General features: G+C 38.9%; 2 protein-coding genes and 1 long non-coding RNA gene across 12 annotated transcripts in view; 2 read left to right on the forward strand and 1 right to left on the reverse strand.

The window, feature by feature from the left end:
- Positions 1 to 15,220, forward strand: part of Fas3 (fasciclin 3) — a 302,280-nt gene that overhangs the window by 137,238 nt on the left and 149,822 nt on the right. The window lies entirely within an intron of this gene.
- The window catches only part of LOC137000466 (uncharacterized), a 128,161-nt gene that overhangs the window by 8,918 nt on the left and 104,023 nt on the right, over positions 1 to 15,220 (forward strand). The window lies entirely within an intron of this gene.
- Positions 3,938 to 15,220, reverse strand: part of LOC137000467 (uncharacterized) — an 89,600-nt gene continuing 78,317 nt past the window's right edge. The window contains exon 3 of the long non-coding RNA XR_010890689.1: positions 3,938 to 5,259. This is a non-coding gene — a long non-coding RNA (uncharacterized lncRNA). The remainder of the gene's footprint in view (positions 5,260 to 15,220) is intronic.

The raw sequence follows: 15,220 nt of genomic DNA on the forward strand, positions 1-15,220 counted from the left end.
TTATAAGCCAGATTGTTTTACTTTATAGCATCGTAATAAATTGTGCAATATATAGATACATGATCAAAGTTGCTTTTTAAATCTTATATCAAGGATCTGCCCGTCGTTTCCACCAAAGGATTATTATTATAGCGCTGCACATGGAGATCTATATTCATGAACGTTGTCTTTAACGAGATCATACACACACGCCGCTTTCCTAAATATTATTTTCTACCCGGAATCTCGGGCGTACGTAATCCTTCGCCGACGAGGGTGCATAGGTGCATACACTTGCGTAATGGGTTTAGGTTCGGAAGAAGGGGTGACGTCTCGTTGGGTTTCGCAGTACGCCTCGTATAAGTGGATTAACGAGAGACGATCTTAATCCCATTATACACGTTATGCTTAGTCAGGTTCGGGCGATCTAGCCGAGTTCCGATGGCCCGATTTATTTGACACGAGCGCTTCTCGAAATGCGGGCGAGGCGCGACTAGCCGTGGCCGTAAATTGGCTGCCATTTACGGGACGATAATGGATTTTAATCATTGCTTCGCTGTTTCGCCAGCTGTTTCGCGCAATAAGAAGCACGCGCCCGGTCGATTCATCTCTCACGCGCGTCCATTAAAGCACCGGAAACGGTATTTCGTTTTTTCCATTAAGTCGCGCTTCCGCGTGCCAGTGATACTCGTTTAAATCCTGTACAAAATGAAAGTTGGCGTCGGCTATTTTTTTTTCTCCTATGGAGAATCGTTTATACTCTCGTCGAAACATGTCGGTTGTGCAAATGTTTGATGAAAAATTCAATCACTGTTAATGGGAAAATCTGTTGAATCGGATCACTGGCGAGAGAAACGTCGAAAGTAATCGGAACCCAAAAAAAGTCTTTGCACAAATGATGTTTTGTATTTTGGCACGTACCTTTTACCGTGAAATAAAACAACAACGCACAGGTATGAAATTTTAAGAAAGTTCTCAATTGTTGGATTTTTTTTTATTTAAACTTGACATTTAATCCACATTTTTGAGGAGTTAATTTATTTAAAAGTTGCAGCTGTACTCTTCGTGCATTTTTCTGAATAAAAAATACTTTTACTTTACTCTCACCACGTGTTAGAATATTTCGGAAAGTGAATTCTGCATACCATCACGTGTATCGAATCTCACGGTCGCGCTATGGTCGATTTTAAACTTCGCTCGCATCCAAGAAAGCAAGAAAATCGGTGGGAACGGCGGGCAGGAAAGCTGCAGTGGCTTACGGTAGCTCGGGCAAACTCATTTCCTCGGCGCAGAATCGGCCAGTAGCCCGTACCAAAAAGCGATCAACGATGGATTTTCCGAGCGCTTTGCTGGCAATTGCACTACCCCTCCCCCCAACCTCCGCCCCTCCCCACTCTTCCCCACATCCGCCTGTGAGCGGGTGAAAATGTGCGTGAGTATCTCGCGTTTCGTCGCGATCGTGAATATAACGAGATAAGCAAACAAACATAAGCGCAACGTTGCATCGGCTTGCGCCGTATCGTTGAATCGTTACGGCTTTCGTTCCGTTTCGTTTCATTCACAGTGGCGGCCATAACAGCGGGTTGATGCCTTTTCAATAACTCGTAGATCAAACAGATATCTGTCGTCTCATATTCATGAACGTTTGTGTTTGCTTGTTCCACTAACAGGCTTTAGGCAGAAGGAATTTATTCAAGAGGGTTAAAACTTTTTCTTTAAGGAATAAATATTGACAAATAAATTATATTGCATAATGCAAATTGATACGACATGAGAATTTTAGTATTAATTTTATACGAATAACGAAGATAAATTAATTTAGAAACAATTTGTAATTAAACTGTTGTCGTCACACGTAATTTTTCAATGCTGTTGTTAAATTATTATACACTATTTATGAAAAAAAATTGATGCATCTTTTTCAAGCTTTCATTGGGCGAAAGCAAGCCTTTTCGCCTAATGAAATTTTGTTATAAGGAGATAAAGAAATTATAATAATAGCACAGTGTTCAAGATTATTATTTAAGAAAATTTGTGTCTTAAATGTCGCAGAAGAATACTTTGTAAAGCCACTTTTGCCAGCAAGAATTTTATCGTGATACATCGATATTTTTTTATAAACGGTGTACACACAAGCAAAGTTTACAAGCTTGCTTGAGATACAAATTCCACATTGCTTTCTCTGTTATTTTGAGGCAAGCTGCGCTATCTTTGGAAACCATAATAGTTTCAGAGTGCGAAAGGATTTACGGGTTTAAGAAGAATGCGCTTTTCCCTTAAGAATAACATGTTAAACGTTCGCATCTCGTAATGGAATTGTGGTTTTATCTAAAAGCAAGGAATTGAGTCGTAAGTAGCGTCGACATTGCGCAGAATGAACTTAATGAAAATTCTTATTTTAACGTAATGTTCCTACTAACACACATCACCCACCACACGCGTTTCCTCATTGTATTCCCATCACTGAGAGCGCGAGGGTGGGGGGGGGGGGGATGAGTTTCAATCCGCGCACCCGGGAAAATTGCATTGTCGGATGAGATTTAGGTTTGAGGAAACTATGCGACGCGCCAGAGACGACATGGAGAAACAATTAAACGCTTCCCACGGAAAACTTCGAACGCAATTTTCGTTTATCGAGTCCGCCCCGTGAATCCCGGCCCGGCATCGGTTAGATTAGCGACTCCTCTCTCGTAGCAGTCGACAGCGACAGCGCCGACCGAAGAGGAAAAGCGCGGTCTTTATTTTCCTCCGGGTAGCGGCCAAATTCCATTACGAGCCGGCGCGCGCTTCCTCCGCGCTTCCTCGTTATCCCCCTCGTTCGTCGCGGAGATGTTGCTTCTTGTTTAAAAATAACGTTGACGTATCCGGCAACCTCCCTCCGGCAATTGGTGATCCCGTCGGGATTTAATCCGGCATCCACGGTAGACGGAGAATCGAAAGGATACTTGAAACTCGATTTTCGGTCCGTACCGAGAGAGGAGACAGAATAAAGACCCTGTATTGAGAGAGACGCGCTTCAACGGCGACTCTTTCGCGAGATATCGGAGCACTGTGCCGTTTGAAAAGTACGATCGGGATTCTCTCGAACGGATGATACGGCAACTTTAACTAGAAGAAGTTGTGAGCTGTGAAAGATTATTCAAATCAATATTTGAATTGATCCTGTCGGAAAGGCATTTGTATCTCCATTGAATATTCATAAGATAATAATTGAGAAGATATTAATTTTTTTTGTTTTTTAAGAGGATTATGTTAATGTCATGTTGATTAATATTTCTCGCAGTTGTATTATAAATTATGCAATAATAGAGCAACGTAATTATGAATGTAAAAATAATAAAAACGCAACGCTGTCATTTTACTAAAATTTACTTCCGTATCGCTTATTTGTGACGCTTGCGAATGGAATAACGAGTAATATCGCAAATGTTTGGTGTTGCTAAACAGAAGGATGGCTGAAAGTGGGTGAAATAATTGCCCGCATTTCTGTTGCGTCAGATAAGCTAATCCGTAATCTCCGAGCGAAAATTTCCACGCGAACCGTGACGCTTTCGTTATCAACGTTGTTACTCGCGCAGGAGCTGCGTGTCGTACCCTGAGAAAATACGACTTTGCTCTACTGTGTAACAGCACCCGCACTCGCTTTTATCCCTATCAGCCACTGGGCGAGGGAGAAATCCACGTATAATTTTCTCGGCATTATCGAGTTCGCGAAACCAAAGGGTATATCGCGAAATAAAGATAGTCGCGACCACGGCACCAACTCACCGAAGTTGTATCTCGCCCTTACAAATTCTATAATTACTTGAGATAAACGCAATTTGTCTATAATGTAATGAAAAACAGAATGGAGATTTTTAAACATTCGAGTTTTAATATTACAGTCAGCTCTCCAACATATATTTTAATATATTAAATCCGAATTTACATGACAATGATAAAGAAAGATACTTTAAGCTGTAATTTGCAACGCAAAAGATCCGAATATATGTATTGTAAAATTTTCTTATTTACAAGTCATGCTAAATTTATTAAGATTCTTTTAAGGGCAAGTTCATAAATGGCTAATCAGAAATTCTTAAAGCCGACTTTAAGCCTTTCTATTTTGAAGTCCCTATTCGACGTTTATTGCTCGGTCTTCTCTTCCTAGCTCGAAGGACTGTTTAGCTTTTACATCAAGGGCCGTTACTAACATTTCGTATACGATAGGATCTCTTTCGTTTCCCATCGAGATATTCCATTCTCGTCGTTAATGTCGTAAAAGAAGGCTGCAGACACAGTAGCGTAGATAGTATCTCTTATCCTTCGTTTCCTATTTCTCATTTCCCGCTGTCGCTGCGCTAGAGAAATGCATTCCTCGCGTTACTACTTCCTCTTTCCTCTCTCGCCGGTCTCTTCAAACTTCCCCAGCAAAATTCTGCACTCATCTACCTAAGTTCCCTTCATTACGATTTCACTAGCGCTATCGTGGCATCTGCCAATTTTGATCACAAAATTACAATGCTGTCTTCTATTTTTAACGAAAGACTCGCAGAGAATATTGAATGCGAAAAAGATGATTGATTTAATTAATTAATAGTTCAAATATTTTTAAAGGTTGTATGAAGAAGTTTCAATTTTGAGAATGTTTTTTTCCATTGAATTTAAAGTAGAAAATTTTTGACTTTATTGGAAATAGATATTTATTTTAGAGACGCTTCGATTTTCATGCACTGTGAGAAATTTTAATGCAAAATCAATATCTATATACCATTACCAATATTATTACCAATATTACTCGTTCATTTCACATTATTATAAAACTTGCTATACCATATAAAATCATGTCAATTTCAAATATCAATTTGAAGCTATTTAAATATCAATTAATATCATCACATTGGGGCAAATATTACATTTACCTTTATATGATTGCATAATTATATATTTTATTGATTTATATTATATTTGTAGGATTTATATTGCATCCGAGTATATAAGATTCGTGTTTTCCATTAATTGCAATGAGCAAATTAATTAAACTCCCATCGGATCGTATATACTGTACTAGTCTCTCAATCGACAGTCCTCTCCATCGATCATTGCAGCGTCGATGACCATTGTGCTGGTAGGGCAGGCTTATTTACAGAATCCCGTCAGCGCGGGCCTTGCTCGCATCCTCCACGTCCTCACCCTTCCCGCCTGTCCTCACCGCGCGCCTCTTCGTCCTTCCTCGCAGGGACATGAGACATATTCCGTCGACGACGCCAGGTAATGACGTGCAGTGCCTCCGCCCGCTGGCTGCAGTCACAGAACGGAGACAGATAGGTGAGCGGATGCGGGAGTATCTCGTTATCGTGACAATGTAGAGGCGCGTTCCGTTGTTACATTCAGTTACCTGTCTGTGAGACGAGAAACTACACTTGAACGCTACTTTCATTGCGCGAATCTACGCGCGCAAATCTCTGGCGTTTAAGCAATTTTCTTTTGAGTGAATCAAGCAGATATTATGTCGATAATTGGATTTAATTTGAAATGAATTCTTTAAACGTGCATTACAAAAATTCAAACGTTAGATTATTATGTTATTTATCAAAGAAATATGTATAGACTTTTTTTTTATCTACTCTTGCATATTTTATTACAGAGTACGTCTTAAAAGAACTGGTAGTAAACAATTTAAAAAATTTACATATTTATCACAGGTAAATGTGTAACACGCAACCACGCAACCATCAGTAAGTCATCCTGTCGCCATCGTTGTCAATAATGCATGCTATCTACAGTACGGAGCCAGGCTATTATTGACAACGATAACGACTGGACGACTTACTAATGCAGTTGTATATTACATTTCTACCTGCGCAGTATATGTAATATACAACTGCAGTAAGTCGTCCAGTAATTATTTTTAGATTTTTTGAAGTAAATTTACTTTAAAAAGTATCGTTTACTATTTTTCTGGACACGTACTTATCTCCATGTTCAAGTTTGAAGCATAATATTTTAACAGTGATACGCCACTAGTTACTACGTGTAAAGTACATATTGATATGAATGTATTTACATAGAAACTACTCCTAAAGTACAACATAGAATAATAACACGAAGTTCTAGGAGCTACTCTAAAGTGTAACATAACAATAAGTTACACCGCGGGCATGTATAATCGATTCTGTATAACGCATATCATGCTTCTGTGATTCGGGGTTCCTTCCGCCTAATCTAATCTCTATTTCCTTTTTCGAAGCGTCAGTCGCATTTTCGCCACCGGAAACAGGCGATGACACGAGCCGGTCGTTCCGTTAGATACGAGTGCAAGATAGAGGCAGATTTAAGTTCGAAATCCACTTGATGCATGCGACGCCTCCGCAATACCGCGACACGTGGTGTCATGCATATACGATCGCGCATATAGTTGTTTCGCATCCATTTTAATGGGCTATAAGTAACGCTATTTCCACGCCGCGCAACACGCCCCGACGTGACATATGTCTAAAGATTTTCGCATTTGTAAATATCGCCGCGCGACAGGTAACAATGAATGCTGCCTCGATGTTCTATTTATGTACTTCGTCTTGCGTATTTTCGCTTGGGATAATGTTACGCAAACATTTGCGAATTGATATACAAAATATCTGATATAACATGGCATGGTATTGATTAAACGCATTTGTTCAATTAAAAGTTGCATTATGCAGGATGAATTAATAATACACTTGTTTGAATTATCGCAGCATTGTGTAAATTAAAATAGGTAAAATTTTTAAGCTAAAGTAAAGTCGATTTAGAATTCAATGGAGCTATATACATCCTTATCATATATTTTATAAGGCTTTATTATTTGTATGGCTTAGTCGCTTATTTTCGACTTTTCAGCGTAACTTCCAAAGAAGCTTAACTTCTTTTTCATTTTTGAGCATTTGCAGCCACCGACCTCTATTCACGGCGCGACGTTTTCGCTGAAAAGAAATAAACTCGAAATCAATGAATACCTAAGTTTGCTCAAACGTTTTAACGCCCTGTAGAGAGAAATGGAGAAATACGTTACACACTACGGCAGTACCATTAATCCTTCACGAGCAAGGACTGCCACGCCACACAAATTCCTGTTCCCACTTGGCGACATTTCTCGTCCGGTCGCCTCTTGTCTTTGCTGGCAGATAATGACAAGCATTGACTAGTGTCCCACCAGTCGCGCGATGAAGATGGACGTATGTACGATAGGGCGCGGATAAGGGCGACCCTCGTTACCGGAACAACGGACATAACCGCGATCCATCGTAACGCGGAGCTATGCTTCGTATCCTCCGTTGGTCGATAAGTCAATGCACCGACAATGCCCATCGACAGAAAGCAACCATCCAGCTGCAGAACGACCGCCCTCGCGCTCTCTCTCTCTCTCCCTCCTAACCTGTCTGTCAACCTGCCTCTACCTGATTCCGAAAGCCACCCTGCCGAGCCCGCCGAACTCCTGCGTCCCCCTCGCACCAGCTACGACGTGCATGCACCTACATCGTACCTATGTACGCGCTTTCGTGGTTTCAATCTTCGAAGGTCGAGCGCGAGGCGAACCGAATCCTCTGGGGTGATCGAATCCCGACAATAGGCGCACGTTGAATGAACGTGAACCACGACGTGAATCGAGAGAGCGCGGCTGCTGTCCAATGACAAGTCTATCAGCGTCTCCTTTCTTACCCGATGTTTTTTTAGGTTTTCTAGTAATTTTATTGTTTCGCGTCGAGAGCACAGATTAAACGTATTTTACAATAAAAAAAGTCCAATGAATGTGAGTGAAAGAATTCGATAGGTGCCAGGCTGTTTATCCTCTTGTGGCTTTTTTGTAATGTTTCCTTTTGTAAATGGCTTCTCTCTCACGGTGTGAGAACATAAATCGAAATAAATGGACCGGAATAATTGTAAGAAATCACCAAGTTCGAAGTGATGGTATCGTATACTTTCACTGCGAGACCGCGGGAGATAAAATATGTGTTTGGGTTTCTGAGAAAATGGAAGAAACAAAAATTGTTATGTTTGTGTATAACAAACGTGATTAGCAATGAAGAAGCCAATTCCAAGAAGTTAATCAGTATAGGTAATTAACGATAACAGTATATTTTGCTATTGATAAAAAATGCAAGTCCTATACTTTTTTCATAAAATTAACAATGGGATCATTTCAATAATTATATTTTTCATGATATATTCGTGCTTTGAGCACTACTTATTCTCTTAAAACCGAGAGATTTATGAAATCTGCTGTAAGTGTATAAAGGCCAACCAAAAGATTAGCAGGTATTAAAATGGAGATTACTACGCTCATTACATAATAATAATACTTCCTCAAATAATACCTTCTTATTCCTACTTGACCTCGTAAACATTAAAATTTCCCAGCAATTTATATTTCCTCTTAAATGCGAAATATGATGTGTCAGAGATATCGCAGCAAACCTGGTAATCTCCACTTTTTAAGATTTGCATTACAATTGAAAAATCTTCCAAATTAAAATTATTTGCTTAAATTTTTTAGATTTTAAATTGAAATAAAAAATGCTAAAATAATAACGTACGGATTAAATATTTATATTTGATGCTTTGTATGACATTAATTAAGCATTTTTCTAAGCAATATCTTTTACTTTTTTAATAATACGTTAAACATTATATGATACAGATAAATAAAGAGAGAACGTCAGAAATCTTCACTTACAAAGCATTACGGAAATCCAATTTTCGTTTGATGCCGGTCTCGAAATCGTTCAGCGAAATGTAAGTACATCGTTTCGCGAACTCGTAAACGTTTCGAGGCGGCGCGAAACGCGAGAAAATTACAAGGCGATTGCTCCAAATGGACATTTTTAGCGCGGAATACTATCGGTGCCGTTCGAGCACAGAGTCGGGAGAAACGAAGGAGTAAACATCTTCCACTCGTGGCACCGTTTTTCCAGCTTCTTTAGTAAAGTGCTTCTTCCATTCGCGACTTGTTCGTTCCCACTCGAAGGGCGGATAGACAGTCGGCGGATAGTTTGTCCGGGTTTTAAAGTTTGCCCGCACGGCTACGCCGCCGCAGTCAAATTCTGTTTGCTTGGACAAGTGCACGGATCGACATTCGCATCGGTTCACCCGCACAAAAGCAAATTCCCAAATAGAAGCGCGAACGTGTTTATTTTAAATTCACGCTTGCCTGTTTCCTCGAACGGATTCGATGTATGTCGAGGATTCCGCTTCGTCGAGTACTTCGAGTAGATCGCAATTCTATATGATATTAAGTACAATACTACGCTGAGTATTTCTTTGTATGCGATAAACGATTGCATCCTATATTTTCGAAATAGTAAAAAAGTTTTAAGAATATGTGCTCTTTTTGGCGCAATAAAATTAAATTCTTTTCTGTTTATAATGATAAACTTTTTATGAAATCTTTTCAGTGATTATTTGTAATTAAAATTTTAGATCTACATTATTTATATTCTCTTTCTTCATATTTTTTATTAGCACAGATTTCTAACAAAACAGTTGTAATTGTATAGTATTTAACATAACTGTTACTTATTTTTTATGTAAAATATTCTGCAAACTATTAATTCAATTAATTATACATAATTAAAAGCCACCTTGTAATTTTCGAAAAATATATATCGACTTTGTAAAAACTAAGTTTTCGTATTTGTGCGAAAATGTCAAGAGCAAGGTAATAGCGAGTTCACAGAAATGTCCACAGAAATTACATACATGTATATCGCGCACGCTTCTCTTCCCGTCTACAATTTCTAATAACTTCGTTTCTCTATTCAATTTATCTGGTATCTTCTCGTTTTCTATATATCGGATATTCAATTGCCATAGAATATAGTATGTCCACGACAGAATACAATTTAAAAGATACAATTTAACAATGGACACAATTTATAGTTGATTCAACGAAAAGATTAATTTTTCGGTAACAATGATAAATCATTCAGCGCTTTCAGCAGCAAAGACGCTTGTAGATCGCGGGACTATTCGTGCTCAAGGCAATTCAGATTCACAGTCAGCACGGCTCCGTAACTGCAGTTACGGAGTTACGTAACAATGTGGAAGGCTCGTGCAACAGTACTGTCATCGCTATTACGCGCATAATTTTGGAACCAGAGGTCAGGGCCAGAATCATCGTATTGTGTAGATCAATTGATCAAATCCAGGAATCATTCCATTCACTTTTCAGCCGCGATAATAAAACTGTTGACTCACAAGTGTAATATATATGAATGTAATACACGGAGGAATCCAATCGAGATGTCCTGCAAAAATTCGTTCCTGAATTTATGGATGGATGCGAAAAAGTCAACAACGATATATACATGCTGCTGCAGACTCCATGAAATGGATATAACGTCTATGTCGATATATACATACATATATAGGGCATATATTGAAACCCGCAATGCTCGCCAGACTATTCGGTTTTATAGTTTAAACAATTTATTCGGCGGGATGATCGATATTCATAACAAGAAGCGCAAATATTTTCCGTAATAATCCCGTTATTCTCCAACAGCACAATCTAAACTCAAATCCGGGGAAACACATAGTATATTAGAATACTGGCGATGAAAAAATCGAGATTTCTCAAAAATCAGTTGCGCTTTATTACAGAATAAGTTTTATATATTCAAACTTCTCTTTTCACTTCTAATAATTATCCCCGACAATGCCTAAGAATTTCTTTGAATTTCTACTGGCATTTTTGCTCACAGCCCTTAAATCAGCGCGATGTGCCTGGGACACCCGTTATAAGAACGTAAAGTCTCTCTCGAAATTCCATGTGGGCGTAGCTCGATTCCCTCGTGGTATATGACCGAGCAGAACGGAGGCACTGCATTACGATATTCAATATCCGACCGTCGTAATGGCGGTCAAAGTTCCGTTTTGTAGACCGTGCTACGGAAAATTTGCATGTATATCACGATTTAGGGGCTGAAAGACGTCTTGGTGAGTGGTTACCGTGTTGAAGTGAACGGCCGGAGAAGGGGAGGGAATCTCTACCGCTGTTCGATGATACCTCAACTCAAGTTACGCGTGTGTTAGATCTTGTCCTTGAGTTAGCGATCGTATTACAATTACAAAGCTAGTACACATGAGAGAGATATTGATTACTGTTTTCCTAATCTTATTCGAATTGATCTTGCAGTGTTGCAGGAATACCGAAATTCGAAACGAATACCTAAATGTCCGTAATACTTAAAAATATCTAAAACAGTATCTAAAAAAATATTAAAATACAAAAGTATGCAAAATATAATAGATTGTAATGGAGAAATTTCAAAATTTCAAAAATTTCACATGTTTTGCGAAAATTAAAGCGATTTATTTGTTTTAATTATAACTGTTTTGCTACAGTTGTAATTTTACTATTACGTAGATGTCGATTGCATTGTTCGCATGGATTAAATTCCTCGCAAATTTTCACATTCTATCCCGCTAGAGTTCTCCACGGCTTTCATGCACTCGGTGCAGCAATGTATGAAAATCGCGTGTGCATTTCACGATCACCTTTATCGCGGGATGAGCTCGATTTCGCTTCCTGGCGATTCACTCTTCGCCATCTCGGGCGCAAAAACTTCGTGAACTAGCCGACCGTGCCGAAATAGCGATCCGTTGCCATGGTGCCGACCCAAGATGCTCTTGTGGATTCCATTCTTTACATGTCATTCGGGCGCAAAGCGAAGGGATCAAGCAGCCGGAAATGAGACGGTTCCCCCGCCGACCGAGCGCGAAAAAGACTCCCGATCCAAGTTGGACGGAAGGGGGTACGTGAAGAGCGCCTTGATGTCGTCGGGATGGGTTTCTTTTCTGACGAAGTAGGACGATTTTGATGCACAAAGGGAGCCCAACTCGAGCCACCCCTTATTATAACCGCTGGCGTAAGAAATCTCCCACATACTCGTTAAATTAAAAAAAAATAAAATAAAACGTTTAAAATTTTTCTCTAAACAATTATTAAGTAGAAAAGCTGTACGATATTGTGAAAAATACTGTTGAACGCTGAAATCTGGAACACTATGTATGCATTGGAGTTAAATGCACGAAGAATAATTATACACAAGGAGAGTATAAATACAATGTACGGGAATTGCAAGGACCTCACCGGCGATTATGGCGATAACGTATTTCGATAATTCGCGAAAGTTTTTTCCGGGGGGAGCAAAACAGCAGTTTTCTAGCGCTACAAATGGAGCAGTAATAGAACGGCAGTTTCATCGAAATGAGTTGAAAGCACCCTTGCGTGAGGGTGCCGTGCTACCACGAGCCTAAAGGAGGCGCTCGTTGAAACTTTCGGCGAGTTTCGCCTACTCTCTCGCAGAAATTGAACTTGGAGAGTGTACCGCGGAGCATTCCGAAATCATTTTCGAGCATCTTCGCTGAACAGTTCTCACCGTCTGAAAATAACACGCGTATACTCTATTTCGGAATATTCAAGAATCTCGGGAAAAAGTTATAAAGTTATTTCACCCGCTAGAATGAGATTTTCTTGGTTTACCGTCGACGCTGCGCAGAATTGCTCAATCGTCTGGTACGTTTTTCTATCCGTCGAGAAAAAAGAACGGAGCAAAATGTCGCGTTATAATCAAAAGACTGTTTATTTCATTTTGCAAAAGGAGATATGGGAAACCGTGGAGAGACCGTGTTGAATCTATATCTCAACGTGTCTATCTATAATACAAAACGTGGAGTGTATAGATAGATGAAACGAAACACTATTGTGATGTATTATGATATATTCTGCATAAGCTTATTCTACATAATCGAAGAATAAATTACTGGCAAATTTTGATGTATTTAAAAAGAAATAACGTGTTACTGTCGATAATCAATCTCTAATTATAGGATTTATTATAAATTAATAATATATTATAATTAACATTATATAAATTAGGAAATATTATTTGAATGGATAAATTATTAATCGTACGCTAACTTTCTTCTTTTGTTTTTTCTGAATGATTTATCAGATCTTTAAAATTCGATTTTACAAGAAAAACAAATAATTATCTAATAAAAATTATTGCAAGTATATTCCTAGTAATATAATAAAAGTAGAAATTTGAATTTCCAAAATAACACGGAATTAATTTTTTCTTATCAACTTATCTCGTCTAAATCGAATCGTTCATCAATCAAGCATTTGCTTTTATCCGCGCTGTCTATTCGGGGATGATTTAAGTCGGGAAATGAGAATCATCAATGATAAAGTATTAAAGCGTTAAACGCGAGGACATGTCTTATCACTTCTCTCACGGTCCAATTTACCCCGGGTCTCTCTACTCGATTTTCGTAATAGCGTTTCTTCCCGAACTGATGGCAGGGAAACCGCTCGACGCCTACACCTCTCGCGCGAAATTATTCGCCGTTACCGTCATATCGCGCGAGGGAGAGAAAGAGACGGCTCTCACCTTGATGCTCCCACCGTCGGCCTCTTCGAACACTCGGACGGAAACAAAGCGTTTCTCTCGGCGTTACATTGTGCGCGAGACGCGCAATCGGTAGGATGAATTTCAGTCTCCGCATTTATCAACACTTGAGGCGTAGGCGTCTCGCGTTTCGGTTCGCGGCGGGCGGGACATAAATTCATTTTTCTTCGAACACTCCGAGGTGCGTGGGCGCTTTTTGTTAAACGATGCATTCGTCGATACGCGAGAGACATACCGGCCGTAACGCGACGCGGACGAAATCTACCCTGAAATCGTTCCCTTGTGAGCGATGCCTACGTTTTCTCTCCTCCTCCCCCCGCTCCAGTCGTTCCTCTCCATTTCCCATCCAATTTAAATAGAAAGTTGTCGCGACGTGAACATTCTTCCCGCTTCTAAAGTTTCCACGATGGAAACCGTACACCGATGGCGCGCCGCCGGCTGGAGGCGAGTATCTCTTATCATTGTGCGCTCTGATAAGCAAGGATCCAGTCGCGATCGATAATCGAACGTACTTTTCCGCACCGTGTAAAGTTTACATCTAGTAACGATCGAAAATTGAAATAATTTGACGTAATAAAATTTATTTATGTGCGCGCTATATTCTTATAATTATTTAGTATTTAAAAGTGACACTAATGACTCGTTTTGTGTCAATTTTTTGTTTATTTTACGAATCGATGAATAATGCGATCAAAATCGGTATTTTATTTGCCTGTGTCTTAAATAACTATTTTAAATTTTATCTGATTTCATTTCTCGATATTCCCGATGCAATATCTAGTGAGATAAATGCATTAGACAGCTAAATCGAAATTGAACGGACGATATTAATTCTAACGATAGCCCAACTGTCTTCGTTATCGGACACTAGCGCAGATAGCTAGATACGTCGGCGCTAATAGTTAAGGCAAACTACTTCCTTCAATTATTGGTTTCTACGTGTTGGTTGGACCGTAGAATCGGATCGGCATTCTCTGAGAGAATGCAATAATCACTTATACCACTTGAGTGCCTATAGAACGTAATTGAAGATAATGGCAGACACAATTTTTGCTTATTGTGCGCACGTTCATATTTAAACATTTATTTATCTTCAAAAATACTTACGGATGATTTATTTACAATTAAAATGTCTTTAATTTTTTTGTTATTTATTTAAAAAAATATAATCTTGTTTATATGTGGTTTAGCCCTATATTACGTTTAGATTCTTAGATTCTTTATTTATTTTAAAGGTGAAAAGTTTACAGTAAATAAAATAAATTGAAATAAAAAAAAATAAAATTCTTTCTTGCTTGTTTTTGTCATATTTCCCGAGTTTCAAAGTAAAAACAGACAGAGATATAACGATAAATTCTGTTTTTGGGCTTAAAGTACAACTTAACGTCAAATCTGCCAGGCGGGCTGTCGAGCACGAAGAGCGTTTTATACGTTCTCAGCCCACGATTCCGTTATCCGATGAAAAATTACTCCCCCGTCATACACATCCGAAAATATTCTATTTTTGCTCATAACAATTGGAATTTCATATCGAGGGAATATCAGGCGGCGGAAGCTGGCACATTAAGCACAATGTTGGAATTTAATGTCGATTTCCTATATCTCTGCACAGATACACTTTGACGGGTATGAAACTCGGTCAGTAAATCTGTAAATTAAAAAGTTCACAAAGTACCTAAAAATACATAAATATCTACATTTTTTACGTTGCATAAATATTTTAAATATTATTGTTTTTAGATTTTTTACGTACGTCATCTAAATGGTTATTTTTAACTCATCCCGTTTTTCGGCGAGGTATTTTTTGT

Source organism: Linepithema humile, chromosome 6, assembly GCF_040581485.1.
Source record: "Linepithema humile isolate Giens D197 chromosome 6, Lhum_UNIL_v1.0, whole genome shotgun sequence".
Taxonomy (NCBI): domain Eukaryota; kingdom Metazoa; phylum Arthropoda; class Insecta; order Hymenoptera; family Formicidae; genus Linepithema; species Linepithema humile.